At 41.3% G+C, this 26,947-nt stretch overlaps 1 protein-coding gene and 1 long non-coding RNA gene across 4 annotated transcripts in view; one reads left to right on the top strand and one right to left on the bottom strand.

The window, feature by feature from the left end:
* Window positions 1-26,947, top strand: part of LOC116430522 (uncharacterized) — a 139,760-nt gene that overhangs the window by 51,898 nt on the left and 60,915 nt on the right. The window contains exon 1 of one of the 3 annotated variants that reach the window (XM_031984784.2): window positions 19,995-20,877. The exons of 1 other annotated variant lie outside the window; for it this stretch is intronic. The gene's annotated coding sequence lies outside the window, so the exon portion shown is untranslated. Of the gene's footprint in view, window positions 1-19,994; window positions 20,878-26,947 lie in introns of those variants that run through there. One more of the 3 variants, XM_031984782.2, reaches the window with a different exon arrangement.
* Window positions 3,038-4,086, bottom strand: LOC116430523 (uncharacterized). The gene is made up of 2 exons (XR_004235728.2): window positions 3,921-4,086; window positions 3,038-3,845 (listed from the first exon to the last, which is right to left on the bottom strand). It is a non-coding gene; the product is annotated as an uncharacterized LOC116430523 (long non-coding RNA).

The following is a 26,947-nucleotide window of genomic DNA, read 5'->3' as shown; positions in this document are numbered from 1 at the left end:
ATTGAGACATTTGAAGCTTTGGGATTGACGGAACAGTTGCATTGTCTTAAGGCATTCAAGATTTTAGGCAAATCAACCATTAAAGGAAAAATAATTTCTTTCCTTTAGAGAATAGCGTAAACTTTAAAAACAATTTACAAACTACAGTCAATATGTAACTGTCAGTTACATCTTGATTCATTCAAATCTTCGAATTAATAATCGAAAGAAGAACACAAACAGTTAAAGATTGCAATCTCTATGTTTCCCTCGAAAGATGACAGAATTCTGAAACTATTCAGAATTATATTTTAAACAAACAGGAGCATTTTACAAACATTGAAGACAACAAAAATTGGAGCTAAGCCACATTTAATGTGCTTCACCAGATTCTTCGAGATTTGAAGTGTGCCAGATAGACACTTCGATAATGTTATTTTCAACAAATATTTTATTCATATATTAATAAAGTCTTATTCACAATACTGATAAATTATTTCACGAACATTATCAATATTCAATTCTCCGACACACACTCCGAATTCCAAGACACCCTGTACTTTTTGAAGCTAATATCGCGACGCGTTTGGCATATCGTTTCTGTTCTGACGTGTGTCCCGGCATCTGGGTCACCGGCGACCCATCCAGTATTCGTGGGACGGTGAGTAATCGCCGATCAAGCCGCGTCTGCTGGGGATACTCAGTTTGTTAAACCTTTTAACCTGCGAAACACGCGACGTACGTAAACAGCCTGTCAAAGTGAGAAAGAGGGGAATTAAAAATGAATAGCAACGTCACGAGCTGGCGGACACGAATGCGATGTCAGTTACGCGCGATACACAATTAATTGCATGAATTTTTTAAGTAAAACGGAAAATCATTGAACAACGAGTGCGTTGCGAAACGAGCGATGAGAGGGACTGCGACCCACTGACACAAAATGGGAAGAGAGGAAGATTCTATTGTGCCGCCGCGGCTTTCAATGCGAAAAGATAGCAAATGTTGCGTTGGCACCTGAGATACGTGTCTTATGTATGTTTTTCTTCGCAAATTAGTTTTTGGCAGACGTTCGAACCTCGGGAATACTAGAATTTCATTTAAAAATCTTGCATGTACAACGTTAAGCATATTATAAAGATTTCTCATTGAATTCCAAAATGGCCGGAACCAATGAAAGTAAGTTACAGTTCCATAGCTATATACAAATTAACACGCTGCATAAAATTTTATTTATTCATAACAAATACAAACACGATCGATCTGAGACATGGAAATGTTCCTACAAATTCAAAAATGCTGTTATTTTAGTTATTACATTTCTCTAAAAAAGGCACTTGTTACTTGGCGCTAGATTCCCTAAATCGAAGAATATTTTAGTTTCGCGTACAAATCCTTAGTATAGAAATTAAACAAGCGACATTCGTGTTCTCCGTTCTTTCTGGATCGATTTCCCACCGCAAGTAAATAAATTTTCCAGCGGAACCCGACGCGCTGCGAAGATCTACACGAAGTTTCTCGGCACAATGGAACTCGCAAAACGGATTAGTGGAACGCGTTAAATTCCCAGCGGTGCTGGGCTCCCGCCGAACAAAAAGCTCTCCGTTGAATGTCGTTCGACTGTGTTCAACCCCTATCCCCTACCCCCGCAGTCACGCAGAAAGTAAATTGATTCGCGAAACTGGAGGCGAGCGTTTCCGCATTGGAAAATCGACCAATTAATGGCCGAACGTGGAAGCATTGTCCGGGGCTGCCGCGTTGGGAAAACGCATCGTCGTCGATCGTTTCGGCGTCGTTCCAAAGCCACGTATCGCGGCCTCGTCAAAGGAAATAATGATGAGGAAGGAATACAGGGTGTTCCAAAGTGTTGGGACAAAATCTGTATTACGTATTAATCCTTCCGATGTTCAGTATGTACGTTCTAGAGACAAACTGAATTTTACCGATACGTTTAATCTGTATGTTATATGGATAAGCTAAATTCTTTCCAAATATATTTGTTTATTCTTTGAAAAGACACATTGAATTTTGTTAAAAAGTTTAGTTCGTGTGTCGTACAGATAAAATAAGGCGAGCTAAAGTGTCTATTTTGAATGCTATTTCGGGTATTTCCTTTTTTTAATGGTCTGTGAAAGGGTTAACCTTCTGCAGCCCGATACACTTCGCCTTCTCGGTTCTTCGTTTTGTACTTTGAAACTTGCATCAACGTTATTTAGTCCTTTGCACTCGAGAGATTCACTAACATCATTTGGACCGATATGGCAAAATTATAAAATTCGACATTCAATATTAAATTCTATGTCATCTGAGTAGTATGAAATATTAAAATAAAATAATTTAATCCATTGATTCGTTAATGTACAATAAATAATTTATTCAGTATTTCATTACAAAAAGACGAAGGGTTAATTCTACGTCCTTAATCTTATTAACCCCTATTGCAATTTATCTGCTAACGATGTTGCATAAACAATATTACCATCACCATTACCTGTTACCTGTTTGCATGAGAAGCTCCTTACTTTATTAACAGGAGTCCACTTTGTAATACGAGTTTGTTCCTAGCTTTTGTAACGTCCTGTATTCCATTTTTTCCGGCGTAATTAGTAACATAACGGCGCCATGCCGTGGAAAGCAGCCACGGTCTCGGTGACAAAAACGCACTTAAAGAAACTGCGTCAACGGTCCGGGTCCGGTGTATGCTCGCGCTCCGCCAATGGTGACCGGTTTCTAGAAAACTCCCAATTTGCAATTTAAACGCTACCGTCGTTATCTCCCGCCTTCCGTGAAAACGCGAGTCGTAAACGAACCCGATAGGGAACAATGCGCTTTAACGTCGCGCAACAACCACGCGCGCGTGCTCGAGCAAGGTCCCGCGGCGACCGTGGCCGAGCGGACCGAGCAGCAAACGCGTGGTAGGGACACGGTCGCGATGCGTTCAATTAGTCTGGAAAATTCGATCGTTGTCGCACGAATATTGGAAGATTGTTGGAGAAAACGCGAAGAATCTTGATGAATAAAGGGAAAGAAAAATTGAAATTGAAATAATTATACTACAATAAATGCTCAATATTATATTACATAAGAAAACGAAAAGAAAGTATAAATATTGATAATAGAAGAATGTATATTTTTATCATATTTTGTTGTATTCTGTTATTTATTATTTAAAGTTGCTCAAAAAATGGCATCTATAATCTCGACTGCCAAATTTATATATTTATATATTTCTATTTGTACTGTCAATCGATTACAATATATATATATATATTACATTAGCCCTCGTTTATTAGATTAGTCCTCGCCACAAAAGCGCACTGTTGTATCTAGCCCTTACAATATTCGGTCGGGGAACATTCATTGAAAAATAAACGCTTCCATAACACGGTAAAACGGTAAAGGTAAGCATAGCGGTATTCAAAAACGGATATTCATTCATTTCATTCATCATTTTTATCCATGCAGATGGTAATCTCTATCAAAGAACCTTGTCGCGTTGCTCAAAGCTGAAAGATATCGATCAATGGAAAAATCGGGTATAGCTATCAGAAAAGCAAGCTCACGACGAACGTCGGCAGAAGGTGTCAACCGTTTCGCCGCGGAACACGCTGGAGGAAAACTAACGGGACACGCCTCGCTTCTTTTCGCGAATATCTAGAACGATAAAAGCCTCGAAATGTTGATCTTTCACCTCCATTTACCTCGGGAGTCGAGTGGCTGCGTGGCACTCGCGGCGAAGAGGGTATTTCCTTAACAGTCCGAGTCGCTAAAAAGGCACGTCGCAGCTTTTGATCCTTCCAGACCGTCTGTGCAGCTGCCGCGCGTAGACGCCTTTGAGCTCGTCGCTCCGGTATTGTACACATAGGAGCCTGTAATTAAAACGCGTCTGTTAATTTTCCGGACGCTCGTTTCGGAACACCCAGTAGTGTATTAATCGCGCCGACCCGTCTCAGTCCCGCGCGTGTTACGTTCACGGTATTATTCCGCGGGCTCTTTCGCCTGCTTAACGAATAAATGGCGCGGACATCTGTCGCGTTGTTGACATTTCGAACGCGATACTGCCGATGCGCATGACTGTTTTCTGTTTACTACGTGTTAATACGTTCGCGACAAACGAGCTGGCAACGGTAGACGCCTAAGCGGTCGCGCGTATATCATAGAGAAGATACATCGGGAGCGTTCAACTGTGTCACCGGTTTCGTTTCTGGATTCTTCGATCGTTTTTCGACATGGAAAGTGTCTAAATTCAGTATTAACGCATCGACTGTTACTTAAAATTCGATATTTTGTATATAGAGTTAGAAATTATTTCTCTGAGTGACATAATAAGCTGAATTGTATTAGACACATGAGATAGGAAGGTCAAAAGTTGTTAATGGAAACTCTTGTCCTTCTAGTTTTTGTTTCATTAAGAAAATTGCTCAGGAACAGAAATTAAATATATATATATATATATATTCATTAAATAGTGGGATGTTAGAATGTTACCTTCAAAACGGCATTGAACCAGAAACGTTAATTAACGCCTTGCCTTACAATAACGTATCAGACTCGTAGTGAAGATTTTAAATAGAATTTAACATGAATAAATGTTACTCAATTCTTTTGAATTCGAGATAAATATTATTTTTGTTACCAATTATTATACTTCAAAGCAAACAACAGATAAACGGCCAGAATTATCCATTGTTCAGTAAATTATTCACGAAAAAATAAATGTATCGATCATAGCCAACGAATAAATCATATGACGACGGGTTAACACACGAGCGGTTTACAACGTTCTCAAGACTATTTCGAAAAGTGCGCGGAAGGCTTAATTCGACAGTAGCCGTGAATAGAATTCCTCGGAACAGCGAAGCGGCCCTTGGTGAAGAGTCTGCGCGCGGCAGCCGCGGCGTAGCTGCGCAGTAGATCAATTACGACGCGCCCGGAACGAGCCCATCGCCGACACAATCGATATTTTTACCATTATGTAAACCCCGTCCGCGGGTACGCTTTTCTTTGCGACGGACTTGTCGCACGTTACATAAATCGACCGAGAAACCGGCGGACTTCCTATACGCCGCTTTCTATGGTTGACGAGCGAAAAACCCACGCGAGAAAGAATGCCGCACGGAACGCGCGTCCGTCGCGCCTCCGTAACAGCGACACCAAGCCAAAGATTCGCAACTCGTGCCGCAAGAAATCGTCCGGCGATCGATAACTTCCTCTCTTGCGCAAGTCTGATCTCTCACGAATTATTCGCATAAAACGATCGTCCAACAATCTGTTCCACGGTTGTAATTCCCTTAGGCAATGTTTTGTAACCGGTTGAATGTTATTTTTCGCGAGTGACACACGTCCCAACGGTTTTTGAGCGCAAGCAAGCAACTTTTGAAAATGTTTCATAACCCCACTGCGAGCGTTTCCCGCAGCATAACCCTGAATTAATTGTTGTTCGTTACGAAAGAAGTGCATTGTTTCGACATCTTGCAACAAAATAAATAATTCTCGTGTTGAGGCCTGATGTTCATTGTTTTGCGGGGGTATCGTTGAAGTTATTGCTAGCGTTGTTGGCAGAGGTTATAGCGGCGAATGTTTTACTGATGTACTGGATCAGTAGGAACAATATTGTTCAGCTTACTTTGAGAGTACATTAAAGAGAAAATTTTTGTTTATTCTGTATCTGGGGAATTCAAGAGATTAGGTCACCGCAGCCAACGTTGTATCTGACGAAGATCCGCTAATGCGTGTTTGGCAAGAAACACTGCATTGACGCATCCTCGGCGGTGGACTTATCACGCTGAACGTCTGCAACTAATTATAACGAAACTTCTAAACCCAGATATATGTAATGTACAAATAAATCTCACAAATAGATAAACCAAAGAGCAAATTTAATTCAACCAAGCATTTTCCTTAACCCTTTCATGCCACAATGGAAAATTAAAAAACGCCTATAAGACAAAGGAAAATGAAAATTACAGCTTAAGTGCTAACTATTATTATTATTAGTGCTTGTCTAATTTCTGTCTCAGAAAAGCTTCAGTTTCACTTCGAAACAGCTCGTCGCCCTCTCTTTGATTTAGAGGAAAAGCTACATATTCAAGGACGAAAGGGTTAAAATTTTATTTACAAATACCCCGAGACTTTTCAGCGATCGTAATACGTCAGCGCTCCGACAACGTCGCTCAGATCGAGTAAAGTAGCTCCGTTGTACACACACCCTTGCTCGCAGAGCATAAAGCTAACAATTAACTGCTGCGAAGTGGAAGAGGCGGCGCAGACGTAAAAAAATGGGGAGGAAGCTTCCGTGAGCTTATGGAGTCGTCGCGTCGCGTTAGGAACGCTCGGCGTCTGACTTTCACGCGTCCCATACCACTTTCGTGCTGAAACTACTCGCCCTCAGCCTGTGGACGGGCGTCTCGTCGGAGGACGGGCGTGACGGAAGGGAGGAAAGCTCCACAGAGCTCGCGAAGGCGGTGCGGCAGCGGCGGGACCTTGAGCGCGCGTGTACTCGCCGTTGGTACGTCCCTGAGCCGCAAACAGGAACACGCCGATTATCCGGCAAATGAATGAAATCGAGTGAACCGGTTCACTCGGCTGCGGCTCGCGTACGCGCGCCGCCCGGCCTGCCTCCGCACCGCGGTCCACCGCGGATCCGCCTTAAACCAGATCCACTTCTTCTTGAATGGCCGTCCCGAGCGTTCCATGCTCGTGCCCCGCTACGAATTGCGCGTCCGACACAACGCTGAAACTACCGGAACACCGATATTACCTATTTTTGGTTTCCTCGGTTAGTGTCGCTCAAGATGGAGATCGTTTTTTGAAAACGTAGGTAAATTGATTTGATGTTAGATTGTTAGTGTGTGTGGAGTTTTTTTAGGATGATTGGGAGTGGAGGTGCTTTGTTGGGAAATTAGATAAGGTGATTTGTTATTAGGTTTTCGTAGATTTGTTTGTTGTTTGTTTTTAGGTAAATTTCTTCTGCAAGATGTATTGAGGATAGAGATAATTTTTTGAGGGATTAGATATAGTAGTTTGTTATTGGGTTGTTAGCATATAGATTTCCTTTTACAGAATTATCGAAGATATGCATTCTTGAGAAGTTAGATAGATTGATTTTCTATTACGTTGTCGTTGTATAGATTTCCATTTTCAAGATTATCGAAGACAGAAATACTTTTCTAAAGAGTTAAATAAATTGAATTATTATTAGGTTGTTATTTATGACATGTCAGAAAGTATGTACATCTTTATTTATCCTCTAAAAATACAACATTTCATACCTAAAATCCTAATAGTGCATATCCCGAAATATATATCGATCTAAACTTCAATAAACGCATTCTTGTAATGTCTACAAGAAAATACAAACCTTATTTAGTTTTAGCGTCAACATCTTTACTAGAAAATTAATCAACGAGGAATGTAAGCTCAGTTCAATGCGATAAAAGTTCTGATTATCCAACACATGTAAAAGAAATGGCCTATTATCTCCTTAGACTCTTTTGATATTGATTAACACTGGATACAGTAAAAATTCTTGATAACAAGCAGAGGGCGTTTCACTACAAATGTTTTGCGTCGGTTAGTCCTATCAATTGAAACAGCTGAAAATGAACACACCGAGTAGAAACTTTGAAAATGTTCTTGTTTAGACGTCCGGCATCAAAAAAAGAACTTTCCAAGTACACGTGAGCCTACACGTGAATAAAATTGTGCGTCGAAAGCAGACTAGTTTCAGCCGATTTTCATAATCTTCCGAATTTGGACGTGTGCGACTGGTTTTAGAGAAAGTTAATCAAACCAGATAAAGATGTGCTGCGATCGAGTACAGTGACTTAGAACCATTTCAAGGACTCAGAACATTTTACTCCGCGTATTAGTGCATACGTACAGACACTCAACTACATACGGTCGTTCTTCCAGAGTGTTGCATAATTTATAAACATTGATGCGATTTTCATTGGCAACAGAAACTTCGCTGCTTATCGTCCCGTTTCAGGAGGTCGATAAACGTGTTTCTAGCAAACAATAAATAACAAACGACGGAATGGTATAATGAAGTATGGAACACCTCGATGAATTTGCTAACTGAAGAATACCATTCATTTAAATCGTATTAAGAATATCAAATTAGAATATTCATGTTTATAATTCATAACGATGGACGATGCAAAAGAAATTCGTCGTTAATTGCGCCACAGCTAGAATTTTCAAAGAGGTTAACGAGAAATTATCCAAGATTATTTTATAGGAATATTAAATTGATTAGAATCTTACTTCTCTTGGACCCAGAGCTTACAAAAGCTATTATCAATATAAACAAGTAATAATTACAATACCTTTTCATTACAAACGCAAGCAAAATCATAAAACGAAGATCACAAAGTACAATAAAATTCAGCGCGTTACAAATATACTATTAAACCTAACCTCACCTAATTCCATAAAATCAATGACTATGATCCATCGATTAGCAATTTCTCAGAACCACCTTAATAGATACAAACAACTATTTTCCTTATTTTCGAGATAGGTCAAGAATATTGCGTGTAAACGGGGAAAACCGTGAATTTTCCGCCTATACCTAAACCTATGAGCGACGTAGTCCGAGTATATACACGCACACGTGACTTGGCGATAGGCGGTCTAGCAGTGGTGTCCCTGATACCGCTGACTATCGCTGGCGTCAGCATTTATCGCCGCAAAAACGCCTGGACGTTGTCAACGAGTAAGTCAATTCTGCATTTTTCTACGTTCCCAGGGCAAGAAGCCGCACGGTCTTCGTCTTTTCAACGTCGTCACCTTGTCCGCGCACGAAGCCGTGTTTCGTGTCAGCTTTCCAGCCCGGGAAGCACCGGTGCTTTCCTCTCGCCCGTTGTTTCTAAGAACGGACGTCGATCATCTCGATGGACCAGGCGAAACAAGTTTCTGATTAGATCGTTCCGTCAAAGTTCCGCACGCGACGGCGTTGTCGATCACCGTTGGTTCGGGTAATCCATTTAGCGAGGGAATCCTTGAGGAAGGTGTTCCTCGAAGTTGAAAGCGTCGAGCCATCGATCCTTAATCCTAGATGAACTGGACTTTGCGAGGGAGAATCTTACACGTGTCTACAATCATTCATTTAGTACAATTTTTCTGTAGAAATGATGGTTAATCAAATGAAAAGAACTTTTCGATATTAGTCTTGGTAACAGCGATAAATTATTTGGAAATTTTCTAACTCAGAAAATCATTTTTAATGTCTCCTAACGAATATAGTCAACTAGTATAGTCGTGCTATATAGTATAGTATAAAATATAGTATAGTACGTAGTATCTATAATCTAGAAAAACAGTACGTCTATACCAGCCCAGAAACTTCTAAAAATAAAACGTTCGTTGCGGCAATCGTAAAATCTTTAGGTTGATTGAATGCATACCTTCGTCATTTATGCTAATGCAAAAATACAAATATCCCGGTACATATGACTACGTTATTCCAAAGGATACGCGTATCGATAAGGAACATTTGAGCCGAGGTCTCTCGCGAATATAACGCAAAGGCCCTATTTCGTCAGGAGTGCGAGTACGATTTGCTCCAATAATGACACTTGCCTAGTGAAGCATATCGAATTCCGCCACGAGTTCAGTCCGGTGTTTTATATTAACATGTAGAACGCCACGAGAATTCAGAGCATTTCGTATAACATTACTTATCGTATCATAACAAACGCAAATGGTATTAGAATTAAGTAGCAATGATTTGACTTCGTAGCTCTTAAGTTACATTATTACTTAGCTATTTACGTAACTAAATATTCTGATGCGACATCAGTTTTCTTCTTGTAATTACATTGAAGTCATATAGACGCTCCGGTCATCAGTGACAACTGTAGCGTTAACTGTTTGCGGTCGAACGTCGCAGTAACGGCGTTTTCGAGCATTTATATCCAAAATCGAAGACTGCAAATGAATAATTTAATTATTCAAGTAATGAGAGACCGACATGTGGTCTTTTTTTCCTTTAGTATTTAAGATTTCAATGCATAATTCAGTTTTTTATTAGAAGAAATGTTAGAAGTTTAAGACAGTCTCGTCAGCAAAGAGTTAATAGAATTGTCGACCGTTAAGGGTTAATATCAACTTTATTACTAATAAATTGCTGGTTTAACCACGGTGTGCCGGCGAGTGAGGAACTGCGTCAAAAAAGTTCCGCGAATGCCAGGTCGCGCGGATCACGCTCTATTTTCGCGGTCTATTTCGCCAGCGGCGTCACAGAACGCCACCTTCGAAAATACTGTGCGAGCCACGCAATTGCGTTCGTTCCGGCTCGCGCCAGTTCCGCCCAAATATTTGTCTTTGCTCGATCGAGAGAGAGATATAGAGTCCCGCGCGCCCGTTTCTTCTCGCCGAGAACTCTTTTCTACCGCGGCAAGCCTATTTCTGCGAAAACGAGCCAGCGCATCGCGAATTGACGGAAAAACGAAAAATGGCGAAAAAACCAATGGGGCCGGTGGCAAATTAAATGTTGAATTGTTTATTCCAAGTGCCCGTCTCCTCATCGCCGATCGATGCACAGCGTTGTCTGATAAAGAAATTCCTTTGTTGCAGGTACGGCTTCCCCTTTTTATCCGACCGCCCGTCACTATTACCCACGATGAAATGCGTGAACTAGGTGACGTAATGACGCTTCAATTTTTTACTCGCTATCTGCCTGATAAATATTATAAGACCGCTAAACCCTTGAACCTATCGCCCGATGGTCTACAAACACATACATAATTCATGCACGCTGGAAGTTCTATCGCACGGCATTAAGGCCTGTAGATACCGCCTGAACGAGAAAATATCAGGATTACCCTTTGCATACCGATCTGGGATGATCGACGTTCTTTACCGAAAATTAAACAGTTTCTTTTTTATTGTCGGGTTGACGGTTCAGTGACTGCTGTACTATTTCTGGTAATTGGTCTTCGGAACTGATGATTTTCTTGTTTAAAGATGGAAAATAAAGACAATTAGAGTTTCTTGGAGGTACTTAATTGTTTGAAACTGTTTTAGGTTACTTCCTCGTTCTTCGTGTGTCTGTTTGTCGATATTAATGATAAAAACACGTGTAAAAATCGATGGCTGTGAGTTTCTTATTAGTTTCAGTTGTCGAGTGAAATTGTAAACACGTGTAATTTCCAAGGGCCGCCATCTTGGAGACAACACAGCAGTTCTTTCTACGGAGTCGTAGAGATTAAAATTTAAAATATAGAATCTTGTATAAAGATAAGGCAATCTCTATTATACAATAATCTAATCACTTGTGAGGTGAACAATGATCGTCTATTTTTTAGTAACAGATATACGAGCGAGTGTTTTTAATGTTTACAAAGTTATAATTCCCACGTGTAATTGAGCAACGATAGTAGTAATCAACCAATCATAAAGTAGCGAAATCCGATTACTACTTAACTTCCTTTTATGTGCAGATATTTATGACCTTATTAATTCTGTACTACGATTACCGTGAGCGATCGCACATTGTCGAGTGACCTTGTACGCGCGTCAAAGTTAACCATTGCAACTGAATAATAATGGCGAACCAACTATCATAAAACAACACACCGCGGTTATTATTCATTTTCCTTTTATCTTCAAACTTTTATTTCTCTTTTACTTCTAGACTACGACTAGCACGAACGATCGAATATATCCGAACGATAATGTAAGTCAAGGTTAACGAAGGTAATTAAGTAATAATGGTGAACGAACAGTCGTAAAAAGATATACACTTCCTTTTTAACTTACTTTTCAACTCGAGATTCAATTTAATTCCTTTTTAATCTCAAATTGCTGTTATATATTAAACCGGTCAAAAAAATTTCACGTTTCTCCTTTCAATATAACGTTTCACACTACAATACATACACAAATGAATATTTTAAATAAATATTGAGGAATAATGAAAATGCATCAATCAAATTAAGCAATATAGAATAAGTTAGTATTAACAACTAATAAAGTTTCATCTAATGCAATATTTGTCTTTAAATTTCCTCCATGACTATAAGAAATTACTCTTGTTGAATTCAATACAGAGGTCGAGATATTAGTACGCGCACGAGCAAAACAACAAGAACTATCGATAAAATGGCGGAACGTTCGGTTCTCGAGGAAATTTCGCGATCGCGATATCTCGCGGTTGAATTTTGCCCGTCCACGTGTCCGGCGAGGTCGCTCGTAAAACGGAGCCGGAGAGGAACGTTAGCTTGTTACGCAAAATGACGGCCGAGCGAATGAGCTAGCTAGCTAGCTAGCTTGCGAGCGAATACTAATACAAGTGTTTTCAGGCCGGTTGGCCGTGACCACGAAGCCGCGGCGCAGCGCGCACTCGGCAAAATAGAAACTCGGTTGCCGCGCGCGTGGCGCTGATGCCTTCGTCAAAGGATAAACATGATTACCGAAGACCCTCGATATTAGTCGCAGTTAACCCTTTGCGATCCTGTATCAAGGCAGACTTGACATTCAATTTTATTTCAATAGATTACGCATTACTAATCGAATGGAGGCATCGTTTCAGAGCAAACGTTGCATAACCGATTAAAGAGATCGCTCACTATATATTCTTTATTTATTTTTTATTCACTCTTTATTTATTTTGTTACCTATTCTTTATTTATTCTTTATTCTAGTCTAACTGGAATCGTTTATCACTGAAAATTTCTGTTGCCCGATTATCAAAGTATTCGGTATTCTACCTATTTCTATATTTATTCTATATTATTTCTATATTTATTTCCATAATTATTTATAATAATATAATTATATCATGTGCGAGTAGAATTTTAGCATTTCCCACATGTTCTTAAATAAATGATTAAAGTGATGCCTTAAAATGTAATTGAATTATATAATGTCGATACAAGTTTTAAACCAATTGGAAAACCGAGAATACTTTGAACCGTAAAGAGTAAACTGTTTAACGTTTGATTTCTCGTGCAAATTTACGTTCTTCCTCGTTAACGCATCGTTGAAAAATGAATAAACAAAAAGAACGGCGCGACCGTTAATTGCGCGACGAATCGCAAGCTGAGCCAGCCTTGGTCACGCGCGATTGTTATTTCTTAATTAACGGGCCCGACGTCGGCCGTGCTCGGAACATAAATAATTGCAGTGATCAGTGAAACGAATTGTTCCAGGGAGCTTCCGCGCTTCGTATCGCTGAAACTGTGGATATTAAAATTGTTTCCCGGCACGTGGGGTTTTCCTTTTTCGAAACAACGGATTCTTACGAATTATGGATTCATATGTGTACGTAAGTTATATCGTTGACGGTGATTTCGATATGTCTTTGATAAAGTGGGATAGGATTGAATATTTTTACATAATGTATCTGTTGGGGACGATTTTACACGATTCAATGTTAAATTAAGAAATCGTGAATATTCAATAAAATAAAAAGTGTGACATACAAAAATTTGTAAAAATTTAACTTCAATTTGAAATTTCAGTACAACCTTTCATTTTACACGGAAGCAATACTCTCTTTAGAATATTATTAATCTATATAATACAATCGATAATGTAATCTATAATCTACAAATTACTAAGATCAATCTAATTGCAATCCGATCTCCAAATCGCTGTATCACAAAAGACAAACCACCTGACCAAACAAGAGCATAAAGAAGAAAGAAACTCGAACGCTTCTCAGCCGCGGAATAATCCGCGGACTATTAAGTTTCGTGAGCATAGAGGACGGGCAAGAAGCGATTGAGTCGCCTGCAACACACGATACTTTAATTGGTCCGATAGCGTCGAGTTTTCCATTGGCCGCCGTGACTTCCGGACTCGCATTCAGGTAAAGTGTAACTTTCGAATTGCGACTTTACTCCGAAGCACTCCGATTGCTAATAGAAAAACAATATTCAATTTGGACTCGAAAAAACGAAATAACATTTATATTTGTCAAATTCTATTCGAAACTTTCGCCACGAGTCTAACAAGACAATACAGGGCAAGAGGTTAACACTAAAACTATTACACGCGTCAAAATGACCTATTTCTGATTTCTTCTTGTTACAATTATTAAAAAGATAACAGATGTTTCTCTGAGAAATGATTAAAGAAATTAATTTAACAATACACAAACTGAATTGTAAATCAATTGAAGTCTCAATAGATGGACTTTTAGAGTTTTTATAGACGAATTTCAAAATGTCAATTTAACTGCTCGGTAGTTTTAGCGTTAAACCTCTTCAAAGTGTCACTCGAATCCGAGTGGACACGACAGTTAAAGGGTTGATCCGTCGAAAACGTCCGCCCTCGCTGCTCGCGTTTCCTGATCGCTGGGGGGTCCGCGTATTATCGGATTATCGCGTCCGCAGCCGGCCACGTAAAAGTTCATACCGGTAATCCTTGGCATACTTAGGCGGCGTGGCTCGTGCGCGGCTCGAGGAGCCGCGAGGTGTACGTGCTCGCCGTTAATCTCGGTCGAAAAACTTGCTCGGAACAATATGCACGGCACGCGGCGCGGCTGTGTGCGTTACCTGCGCGTCGCAACCGCCTTTGTACACATAAAAGTTGCACGCCTAAAGATAGACCGCCCCCCTCTTCCTCTATCCTTCGCCTCTTCTTCACCTGGCCGCCCGTTACATTCTTATTCCAGCGCTTCTCTCACGTTCCTGCTTCCTGCGCCAGAAAAATTGGCTAACCTGTTTACTGATGCAACAAAGGAAAGGAGAGCCGGCCGGGAGTGCCCTCCCGCTGCAACGAGATGCTACAGCGAGACCGGAAGAGCGAAAGAGCAAGGGAGGGGAGGGGCAGTCGAGGAAGCGTTATATTTAACCGGGCGGAGATTAGAACCTAGAGCCTAGAAACTCGAGAGCATTTTTCACTCTAAGCTGGGGGAAATTGTACGGTTGTCTGAATCGTCGCGGTTTCTATCTAGAGATGAAAGAACGAGATGTTCGTTGAGCAGCTTCCTGGAGGGTTACGGATTAGTTGGATTGGAGATGAAATAATGGCGGAGAGACAGGAATGAGATGGAGGATGAGATGGTGGAAGATGTTGAATGGTAATATTGAAATAGTAATGAGAGTTTGTGGTGATGATTGTTATCACTGTTGTGTATTTAGCTGTGATGGAATGTTGATGTTATAGATACTTAATTCATGTGGTGTAGATACTTTGAAATTTTATTTTAATTGAGGTTGGTGAAGATGTGGAGGGGAATGGTTGCAGCTCTTTAAAGAAGATTAAATAAGACGTTTTTGTAGAAGTAGGTTCTATGGAGGTCTGTGTAGTTTGCACAGATTGATAATCTTTGAAATACTGTGGTGGAAGTAATGGTAATTGGAAGTTTGAAGGAAAGATGAATGATCATTAAGAAACGTAGATATGACGAGTGGTTATAAGCAGAATAAAAATGAAATGGAGCGAGGAGAAGTTGATGAGTAAATGGTTGTAATTAAATGAGCTGAAAGCCACGTTTGTAGAAGTGAAATATATCGGTTTGAATAGTTTTAAGTGCGAAATGAAACATTTTAATCTTGTTTTTCTAATGGCTACTCAAAATATTTCTTGGCAATGAATGTAAGTTGCACAAAGGAATGGTATCATAATAACGAGAAACCATAATATTTGGCAAAGTAAATCCGCACTTAGTGGATACTGAGTCAAAGCAAAGATATTTGAACATAAATCCAAAACGTATTTATAACACCCTTCGAATAAAAACGTTTTCTTTAAAACCTTCGCGCGACAAACAGGACACTTCATCTAAAAAATTATTCTTCCTTTCCGAGAAAGAAAACAACTAATTTTTTTAAAACATACTTTCTCTAAGATCAACTTAGTCCTCTCATATTGACAAGTCCAGGCACAAAGTGTTGGTAAATACAAGAACGAAAGTAAGAACGCACAAAGAAGGAACGATTACAAAGAAACGCAAACAACCGAACACTCGCAAGTAAAAACGAATACGAGGCGGGGGATGGGCAGAAGAATAAATAAAAAAATAATTTCCCTCTCTAGAAGAGGAAACAAGAACTCACGAATTGCTCCCTGATAGATAAACGCGAACTTTATTGAAAGACGATTGCGGGAACATGATATTAAAAGAAATGAAAACGAGTGGCCGATTCTGGGATTGCAAGTGAAAATCAAGTTGTATCGAAAACCAGCATGGGGGCGGAAGGGGTGGCAAACAACAGATAGGATTCGGCAAATACTACTAAAAGGAAAGTCAACAACGCTGGGTGGGGAGATGAGATCTGAGGGGCAGAGTGTGTAAACGAGGGCGGAAAAGGGATTGCGGGCAGAAGCGAAAGGAGCAGTCGGGATTGTAAGAAAAATTGATAAGAAGGGGGCGGGAACGATAAGAGGGAAGAACAAACGGCCGATCGATAATACCGGGAAAAGAAACTGAATCGAATTCAATGGAGCGCGGAGGGTGGATTGGGGGCGAGAGAGAATCAGACAAGATTTTCAGAATGTGGGGGTGACAAGATAAAGGAAGCCGCGGATAACGCGAAACGAGCGCCATTTATTTTTATTTTATTTACCCATTTAGACTAGCATGTCAGTAAAATTCGATGACCTTTTGTATAGTTTTAACCGTTTGCATTCGAAAGTTTTTCACCAAAGATATTCAATACTTTCTGATGAAATATGCACAACAGTTTCTAAAACTTATCGAGGAATTACACAAATTAAGAAACAATGCTATTTTCTGTGAATGTTTGTTATATTCATCCATTGTATAAAACTTGATATTAAATAACGAACTTTATAATTTTGCTATATCAGACAGTCACCTCTAGAGTGCAAAGGATTGAAAATTAATTTTTAACTGAATAGAAGTCTATAAAATCGAATTTGAATCTATGAAATATATGACATGTCTTGTTAAATTTATGAAAAATCTTTACTATACAGTGTCTGTTTGTGTTAGGAACATTGTTTTGAGTATTTAGTATTTTGTTAAAAGCTAATATTCGTCGGCTAACGTATTAAAAGGTAAACAACTAAAGGAAACAACAACGAAGTTCGAAGTGCACGCGCGCTGGTGTTCCTTTCTTGGTGAACTTTCCGCATGTCTGAACCCTAAACCATCCGCTCGTGCGTGTCACAACCATCGCCCCTCTTCTCGTCACACATTTTATTCGATACCGCGAAAGGCAAATACGGAGGATCTTAAAAGACGCGTGCGCCGCGTTCGATATAAATACTTCGAAGAGGAAAACAGGCTCCGGCGAGGGTTTGGCTATATCCGTGGACAAGAGGATCGTGCTTTCCTTCGCGACGGGTGATCAACGTCGTTGTTGACTACGGAGTTTCTAGAAAAATCTCAATTTCCATAGTTAAATTAAATCTGACAGCTTGCTTATAAAGTTTAGATGAGAGTAAGAATTGAAATATGAATTGAAAAATTCGATTGGAAAGTTCAAGCGAAAGTAAAAATAGACGAAGTCTTCGAGACTATACCAACAATGGTCGGTACCAAAGTTAAACAGCCAGAGAATTTATCGTTGGAAATCAGTTCTCTTGCCAGACTTACAAGAGTTGTTAATTAAAGGATAGACCAAGACGTGCGTGCCACGGCTTGTATTAATTGCCCGATCAAATATGGTTCGTCTGACCCAGTTTTCATTCTTAGTCTAAGTAAGTTAGCAAACAGAGCAGGTTCATGGTATTCGAACCGAATATTTTTAAACTCACGAATGAAGTATCATTAAAGTGTTATTCATTCACCATAGCCCTCTCTTTTCTATTCTTTGCTGCGATACTTTATGTAATTTTCTTTAATTGATACGTTCTGCAGCTTCTTACGTAACCCGCGACTCTCCGGAACGTTGTTGTGATTTCGAACGATTCTTTCCAATATGGCCGCCGGTTCGAAGCGTATCGATGGCGTTCGAGACCGAAGATTCTCCGTTGTGATGTTCTCGAAACCACAGCTCAGTCGTTGCGTTACAAAGAGGGAGAAAAACAAGACTGATTACCCGTGTGGGACACGGCCGACGCTTTACAATCGCGCGTTGCGTTTCGTCGTTGTTACCTCACCGCGGAAATTGCGATAGGTATCTGCCTCGCGATTTGTCGCGATCGTCTTTAGATAACGGGCTTCCTGTACGTTCGAGCTCCCGTTCGCCTAAATCAAGGTCGAGTTTAATTGATCCAGGCGCAATTAAACGGTAACCCGACATTGTTCTTTTCGCGCCCGTTCTCTGATCAGTGATCGGATTCAGCTACTTCGGTGTTACGAAGTGTGGATGCTAAAGTTCGCAGGATATATGGTGTCCAGTAAAAATAAGTAAGAATGAAACACAAAAAATGAAATACAAAACATATTAATATAGTTGATTAATGTTGATTAATGTGGTTCTTTTTTTCATATTCTTAATAAATCAATACTTTTGTTCGTCATAAAATATGTTTTTTAGAAGAGACTTCGTATTTATAGTAATTCACGTAACTAATTGCCAAGAGAATTAATATTGCACATATGATATCCTCTTGGTATCAGGCTACTGTTTATGACATCTTAATAGCCGTCGAGATCACCTTCAGCAGACAGGAAGAGTTGATATGTTCTATTTATGTCTCTTATATTTATTATCAATGAAGTTCATCGAGTTGACAGTGAGATCAATTACTAAATATAGTGACCCCTAAACTCGTAACTACACCCTTTCATAAAGGAACACTCAAAATAATAATGCGTCGGTGGGGGTAAAAATACGAGTCACCCTTGCGACAGAGAAAAGGTCAATTTCCTATTGCTGTCTTTTATCTTTATTATCGTCATAGTTCATTCGTGTCGATAGTGGAATAAATACCTCAGCATAGAACTCGTACGCGTATAACTGTCTATTTCATGATGCAATAATGAAAATAATAATGTGTCAATGATGACGGACATAAAATCTCTGCCATACATATTTATTATCAACGAGGTTCGTTTAATCGATAAATTTCCCAAACGAATAACTACCCTCTTCCCTAGATTAAAAATAAAAAGAGTAACGTATCAAGGAGGGTAAGGCTACAAGTCTCTTCCACTAGGGAGTAAAATCAATTTTCTACTATCATTTAGGTTCGTTCATCGTCAATGAAGTCCTTCAAGCGTATACTAAAATAAATTTCTAAACATAGTACTTAACTTTCCATCGTCATCATTTACGTTCATCATTATCCAGATCATTCGTAGAATAAATTACTAAACGCATCACCCCCGATATGAATAACTACCCCACCCCTTAAAACAATATTCAGAGTTACTCCCAACAATAAAACAAAACAACCCTACTCCATAAAACAATATTCAAGCCTAAGAATGCATTTATACTTGTAGGTAGTAAAGTAGAAGTATTTCTATACATCTAAACAGCAGCTGTCAAATGTCGAAACGTACCCGAACAAGACGACAATCATAAATCATTGCAACCAATCTTTTCCAACCCTCCAACATCTAAATCAAAACGCTCCCTGATTAATGATACAAACATTACTTTTATCTAAACTAGAACATCACGTTTCTAATCAAATAGTATAAACACACCCTAACTCCCCAGAATCCTACATCAAACTAAACTCAACATTCAATTTCTTCAAACAGCCAAGTAGTTAATTCGTTATCGTTACAATCATTCGTAATACCATAATTACATCACATTAAACATACTAAACGGCACTTGACACAAGCCCCAAAGCGAAAAACTAAGAACTTCTCGAACCGTAAAGGGCTAAGACATCATAGACCTTCCGCACCACTGTATCCCGGTCGAATAAACTCTCACCGGGCGCGCGTAGCAGCGTCGCGCCGCCGCTTCCCTTATCACCGTGAAAAGCAAAGCGGAGCGCGAGTGAGGACAGGCGCAGGCGGGGACCAGGAAAAAAGTAGTACGTCGAGTACTCGCGACACGTCGAGGTCTCGCGTCCTTGCCAGTTACCCCCACACGGGTCGCCGGTACAGTAGCGGAGTGGGAAACGTTCCCCTACCACCGGCCACCACTCGTCGCTGGCGCACCCCCACCAGCCTACGTTCCCTCTGCGCCTGCAGAGGTATGTAAGAGGCCGCACATGTTTCCCCGCGTTCCAGTCAGGCAGCGGCACTCGCGGGTGACTGTTCGTGGCGGATCGTTCGCGTAACAGTTACGTTACAGTGGGAAATACGAAAAAAAAAGAAAAGGAAGAAAAGACGTTCACTCAAGCGAAGGACGTCACGGGGACACGCGTCGTGCGGTATCATACGTCCACGTATATTAGAAGACCGACGTATCGTTTCCGTACAAATACACCGCCGACCAACGACGACACCGTACAGTCGTGTCCACACGGTTACAAGCGAGCCGAAGTGTGAGAGTGGTGGTGTGCCTTCTCTTGTGTGTGTTACCCGCGGAGAGTGAGCCTCTCTCGCGAAACGCGCGCGCGCGCAAAAGGACGAGTTCTTTTCCTGGCAGTGTGCTATCTTGCTGCGTTTCGAGAACCGACCAGACCGCGAACGTCGTTGCGCCCCGACAGTACCAACGGACGAGAGAAACGGAGAACGCGAGTTTCACCTTCAAGCCACCCCTCGAACGTTCGCTAGCTAGCCACCCTCTCAAAGATCGTTGTTCGTTGTTTTCGATTTTTTTTTTACTTTTATACTTTTAGATGTATATGAACAATTTTTCTACGCAACACGGTCGATCGTTTTTTTCGTTGCTGAAGTGAGACACCAGCGAATGATAGCCGTACGGTAGTGCTCTCCGAGGAGGAGAATCGAGTGGCAGAGAATCTCGTCGGGTGGAGATCCAGGGGAACGAGTGTTGGATACAAGGATATTCCGGGGTTGTTACGGAACCCAGTGATCCGCCGGCTGACGTCAGCGACGCGCTTTCGTGATTCCGTGCGATTCTGCGACGAGAATAGTGCTCGCGACCGAGACACACCACACACGTGAGTATCCGATCGCTGCTGTGCTACGTACGCGCGCTCGGAACGGTCTCGAGCGTTTTCGAGCGATCGAACGTCGAGTTACGATACCAGCTGCGGTAATTTATAACTCGCGCCGCGTCGTACCGATCCTCTGACGCGTCACGCGATCGCTAACATTTCGCTGCGATATCTACCCCTTCACGTTTTCTAGGATTCCAGATGGAATCTCTCGTTTTAAGCTTCGCTGTAAAGTTTAATCGATTATATTTCTTGTTAACGTATTATCGGTGAAACGCAAGCGTTCCCTTTTCGCTAGGCGATAGTGTAAGGAGGGTGTTTTATGCACCACGCGTAAAATGCTGGATAATCTAGGTACTGTGGTTTATAGGGTAATGGTGGTATTTCTTATTAAGAAGTTTCAACGTAGCTTTGTGGTATATTGTGTTATCGATTCGAGATAGTTCCACGCAACTGGGTTCTGTAATGTGGTTGGGGTATTTGGTTAACGATGGACACGTTTTGTGTGCCCGAGTTTCGGTTCCAACTTGGGGATTATAAGTGAAGAGAAGTTTGTTTAGGTGATTCGATAAACTCTGAGTAATTTTGCTTTTGAATTATTTGAATACCGTGGGAATAGCTTTGGGGTTGGTTTGACGTGTTGGGGAACGTACTCCGGAAGTGCGGTTAAAAGTTAGTAATAATTTTCCAAGAGGAGATTAAAAATGTGGGAGACTTCTAGAGTAATATTGAAATATAAGGTTCTTCGTGTTTTTGAATCATTAGTTAGCAATTTACCCTTGCGTTGTGCGGTAATCACCCTCGATTGGTCGTTTTGCCGTCACATGTTTTGATAAACTTTCCACGAGTGATTTAATGTGTCTGAATAACAAGATGCGAGTCACCGCTCCGAATAAAAATTCATAAGGCACAGAAAATTCTCGACAATGTGCACGTCATCGGAATAATTCTATAAAGATATTTCAAATTCAGTATTTATCAGACTTCCGGGGACAATCGAAATGTACAAATGTAAAAACTAGAATTACTTAAAAACTGGAATTGAACGCGTAATTTCAATTACAAATGAAGGATCTAGAAACCGAATGACACTTTAGTCACTTAGTCACCGCACAAGGACGCTCGAAACCATACAAGTCACAGTAATCATTGTCTCCATCGTAAATTTGCGAACAATGTTTGCAAACTTATTCATAAACAAACCAAGTGTACTCAGACACATCAACACTTTCGTAATTATCATCGTTATATCTTTCCTTAAACATCAAGCCGAAAAACTGAGGTCATCCAAAGCAAATTATACCGTCTCCTTTAATCTTAAACTACTACAGTCAGTTTATCAAACAACTCAACATTTTTATTTACCTGGATTCTCTTTCATACATGACTTATAACGTTGAAACAGTGTTCTTTTAATTCTAACATTCAATCATCGAAATTCTGTGCAGTTTTTGTTTATTTCTTAGCATTGATTTAAAATATCTCTATACCACTTAAGGGTTAATTGCTTCGAAACGGGACATATGCGGGTCAACGGTGGAAACGGTTTCGTAGACGTCCTTCGTGCAGGTTGGAGCCACCGTAAAACGCGACATCGGGATGTATTTACACGAGCAATTATCGATCGCGCCTGCATTCGGAATTGAGGTTTCGCGGTGGTGCAGGGGGTGTCGTAGAGAAATGGCGGAACAGCCGCGCTTGTTATCGATGCACGCGGTCGATACCGCCGACGCGGCGCGTACGTGTTCGCGCGCGCTGGAATGCGGCCCCGTTTAAATCGCTCGATCGAATGTCGTCGTCTCGATTCCTCGATCGGCGGCCTGGAAATTGCGCTGCTGGATTCCCGTCGCGCTAGCCGATTCGCTCCTCTTTTTTTCCTCTCTTTCCCACCCAAGGTCGGCTGCGGTGCGAGCGATCTGGAACGACAACGCCGGTGACTCAGCCTCATCAACGTTACATCAAATAAACATGCCTATTACGACAAATTACGTTAAGGTCGCAACACCGTCTGGAACGAGTGTTTCCTATCGCAGAAACGGCGATTTCCATTCGCGGCTCGTGGTTCCGCCGCGACACACGGCGATACGCTTCAACGAGTGAACAGATTCGATCGACGAACCGTGTCAAGGGGACCACGAACGAATTTTCTTTCCGATTCGCGATCACTCCGTGATGTCAAGTGCTTTTACGAAAGGAAAAGTTTCCGTTCCATTCTGCATTTGTATTTCTCTTTCCGCCGTGTTACAGATAAATTTATTGAAAAGGAAAACGAGTGCGAATTTTTCTATCCTTTATTGCAAAACGAACGTGTACGATTCTCGTTTCAAAGGATACGCGTTTCTCGTATAATTGTCTTCTTAACGTTCCTCTTTTTGTTCAGAAACAAGCGGATTTCACTGATTAATGGGCGAATGATTAAGCGCACGAGTTTTCGGCAAGGAAGGCAAATAAGAGTTCAAGAGCTAGATATACGAGCCGGGATGGAAATTCCACGTGCAAAACCTCCGAAATCCATTTCGCCCCATGTCGATCCCTGCTGTTTGCGCGTCAAACACGTGATTCCTCTGGATCGCGACCGCGTGGTTCCGCGAATTATTTCGACGGGAATTTCGCGGCGGTCGGGGAACAGGGATCGCATACCAATTAATCCGTATTTTGGACTTAATTAACGGCTAAAAATCGCGATGATACAGCTCGTGAATAACTCATGGGTGAACAAATTTACAGATTTATCGAGCCCGGATTCTTTGCCTCGATCGTCTTTTCCTCTACCTCTTCCTCCTCCTCTTCCTCCGTGAAACATAAAAGTGTTCCAAGAGGGTGACATTGTTATTCGTAAATCTCTTTTTCTCCACGGTTTCAATTTTTTCGCAATTCGAGTCACGCGAATCAAGGAAAACGGAATTCAATAGTTCCATCAACAGTGGAAGGACAGAGAGGGAGAGAAGAATACTGAGAAGAAGGAGAGAGAGGGAGAAAGACACGTATTCATTCGTCCCTCCACCTGCCCGCCATTGAGTGGCACGAAGCAAACGAATTATCCAACTCGTGCCGTCCATCGAAATCGGATTATCGTCGATTCCTCTCCATCTCTTCCCCATCCACTCTTTTCTATCCTCTCTCTCTTTCTCTCTTTTCTACCCCATTTCGCCGATATATCGATTTTCGAGGCTGTATACCGGCAACTTATTTCCCCGGTGCCGTAAACATTCGGCTCCCTAAGCATTCGTCGCGCAGGATTAATCATGGTTTAATTGGAAAATCTGGCTCGGCAAATAAAGCTTTTGAGCCCAGCGCAAACACGACGCGTTGCAACGCGTCGCGTCGTAATTATATTCAACTTATCGGTAAACACACGCGGATCGCCGATCAAAAATCGGGATCGCCGTTTCCCGCGCGTGGGAACATTTATTCCTGCCCCGTCACGATCCGCGGTGGACGTTAAATTATAATCGAAAAGAAAAACTGATTGATTGCGTCTACCGTGGAGTATGAATGGGTTTCGATCGGAGGAATTCGTTGGTTTCGATGGCGTTGCATTTTGAAATGGTGGTTGGTTAAACTTTACATTCGTAAATGTTTGTCTTGTGCGAATTGCATACGTATCGTTGATCAGGTAGGGTTGCAAAGGTGGATTGACGAATTTAAAGGTACATTTTCGAGAAACTCCTATGAAAAAGGGTTTAAATTAGGCGACCGAGAAAGTGGACCAGTAGAAATAAATGCTGATAAGTGTAAAATTGGGTGGACATTCTAATGAAATTGAGATATACATTTAATATTCTTCATGAATCAACAATATTTTTTATCGTTCGCAAACTTTTATCAAACCTTCGTCGTAATCAGTTATTTTTTCAGAAATATAAATTAATCTAAATACTCGCCTATTTGTTAGAGTTTCATTACATTTTCTACAAATCCTAATGGATATATGGAGTATATCCATTTATAGGATAATGGATAAATGGAGTCGAACACAGATTTAATATTCTCTACTAACATCCTACACATTCGCAAACTTCTACTAAAATTTCCCTTATAATTAACTATTTTCCCAGTAATACGAATTATTATAAATATTCGCGGTCGGTTTCTCAGAGTTACGTAGTTCCCTGCAGTTGACGGGCGCTATCTACCTTGAACATTTCAAGTTCCTTCGTTTTATCGCTGTGTACAGAAGCGCTGTGTAATAAAGCAGACGCATCTCAGCAATAATAATAAAGGCTTCGATTCGCGCCACCGTTATCTCCGCTCATTGCCTGCGTAGATTTAATTATCGCGCCTCGGGAACGCCTCGGTTCTAATACTCAGACGAGAATCGTCACGAAAATACGGGGAAAATACGCGACGCGGCGGGCGGGCGGGCGAGTGGTAAACGAGTCCGCGGCAGCGCGCCGGTTCCCGCGTCCCCGAAAATTAATATGCCGTTATTGAAGGCGCGGGGAATTTCGTCCCGGCAATAAATTCCGCTTCCGACGGGTTCCTACGCGACGAAAGCAAGATTAAACGTAGTCACCGTGGAAAAAAGTAGACTCGGGGATGAGGAACGGGGTCTGGGGGTTACTGAGCGGAGGTGGAAAGGGCGGAGATGGAAGAGGAACGGAGGGACCGAGGTTTAGTCGGGTATAAAATCAATCGTGCCTCGGGAAGCAACGACGAGCAGCAGCAACTCTCCGCATCGTCTCGTAATTAGTGTCCCCTGCTAATTATCGTTCCGCGATTCGCACTACTTTTTCGTTAATATCACGCCGCTCTCCGCGTCGGTAAAGCGATTACAGTGAATCGCGCTGCTCGGGGAAAATGAATTCTCGCTGGTACAAACGACCCCCGAAAACGAAGCGAAGAGAAAGAGATTTATCCTTTGATCATTTTCGAGCGTTTCCGTTTCGGTTCTGCATGCGAAATACACGATTTCGATGTTCGGCGATTATTTCCACGTGAAAGTGATGATGGAACAATTTATTTTTCTGAATTCTTATCAGAAGGAAAATTCTAGTGATCGGCCTTTTCACTGTTTATTATATGTATGAATGATTATCAAGAAATGGGTAATCTACTTTTTAAAGCTTATTATGTAGGTCACTATCGAAAATTTTTTGATTTTCTGTATAAATTTCAAGAAAAGCGGAAAAGTTGAGAAGTTAAGGAAATTTCTATTCTGGATACTAGAAATCACGTCGCAGCGGAAAGAAGATCAACTTCTCGTTTCCACTTTTCGTCGGGGCGTTTAATATTCGGCCCACGAGAGGCAGATTAAAAACAGAGAGCCGTGAAATAGGGAGAAAGTAATTGCTCCGGCGGCGTGATAGCGCGTTTCCATTGAGGAAACAAAGCGATTCAGAAATAACGAGGCGCGAGAAAATGGTTGGTCGAAGCTAAAAATAATGCTCCACGTACCGTGCCGTGCTCGCGACGTGACCTAATTAATCCCGGGAAACGAATTATCGCTCAATTACTCGACATTTCTTTAATCCCGGAGTCGTAGCGGCGATTCGTGTTGTGCGCGTACACACAATAGCTCGCTCCTCTTTTTTGTCCTCCCCCCCGGGGGGGGGGGTCCCGGCGTAATTGAGAAAGGTGCCGGTCGAAAATGATACGATTCCATAAACTTCGTCCTTCGACCGCTTTTTGCGTGTGCGCGTTTGATTTATAACGCTGGGGATCGCTTAGGCCGGTTTTGTAAAGTATAGCACCTAACCGATCATGCATTTACGACCGGTTTCTCTTTTTTCTCTCCTGTAAGATCATACGTTAAGTCACGACGAGTTTTTCCGCCACGTGCTTAGTGGGAACGCGTGTAAGAATTTGTATGAACCACGTGGAAAAACTGCGATTTCTTGCGCGGTCGGTGATCATCGGGACCGGAACACGTTGTCTGTTGTTCAAAGCTGTTTCTCCGTTTTGAATTATCGCACGGTGGTTGGACGAAATGAAGGAAATTTTCAATTCAATTTTATTGAAATAAAATAAAATAATTCTTTCCATTTTGTGCTTCAGATGCGAGGATTTTTTGACCTATTTTTCTTAATTGCGTTGGAAAACTACTAATTCTTTGCACGATGAGTGTTTAGTG

This window comes from Nomia melanderi, chromosome 11 (genome assembly GCF_051020985.1).
Source record: "Nomia melanderi isolate GNS246 chromosome 11, iyNomMela1, whole genome shotgun sequence".
In the NCBI taxonomy this organism is placed as follows: domain Eukaryota; kingdom Metazoa; phylum Arthropoda; class Insecta; order Hymenoptera; family Halictidae; genus Nomia; species Nomia melanderi.
The sequence above is the reverse complement of the archived record's forward strand: the minus strand, read 5'-3'. Positions and strand labels throughout refer to the sequence as shown.